A 604-nucleotide genomic window follows, 5' to 3' on the forward strand; every position below is an offset into this window, starting at 1 on the left:
GTGTGTGTGTATGTGTGTGTGTGTGTGTGCGTGTGTGTGCATTTCACCTGCTAGAAAGGATCCAAAGGTGTAGATGGCAGAAGACACCTGCACTTGACCTCCTGTAGTCACCTGGCACCTCCGCTGGCTGTAAGGGGCGGGACTTGTGAGATTGACAGTCAGGGTGGTGCTGCAGGCAGATGTTTTCCTGATCTGGTAATTGGTGGAGGTCCACAGGTTAGTCCCTTCCACCTCCACCCAGCTGAGGTTAAAATCCGGATGCACAGTCGACAGGTCACAGTCAAAGCCAGTGTGAAGGACACAGGAGAGAGTCACATGATCTTCAGACTCTGCCTCACTCTCACTGCGGGAAGATGGAACTGCAAGACAGATGACATCATCAGACTCCAAATCATGACATCCTTATCAAATAGGTGAGTCGGTGATATTATCAGACATGACATCATCATCAAACCCATCATGAAAACCTACCGTCAAGAAGAATAAGGAGAAAGTCTTTTCTCCGACCACTCAGGGGATTTTCACATCTGTAGAATCCATCATCCTCAGTGGTGATGTTGGTGATGTGGAGGGAACAGTCAGGCAGCAGACTGAGTCTTCCAGC

Source organism: Engraulis encrasicolus, chromosome 15, assembly GCF_034702125.1.
Source record: "Engraulis encrasicolus isolate BLACKSEA-1 chromosome 15, IST_EnEncr_1.0, whole genome shotgun sequence".
Taxonomy (NCBI): Eukaryota; Metazoa; Chordata; class Actinopteri; order Clupeiformes; family Engraulidae; genus Engraulis; species Engraulis encrasicolus.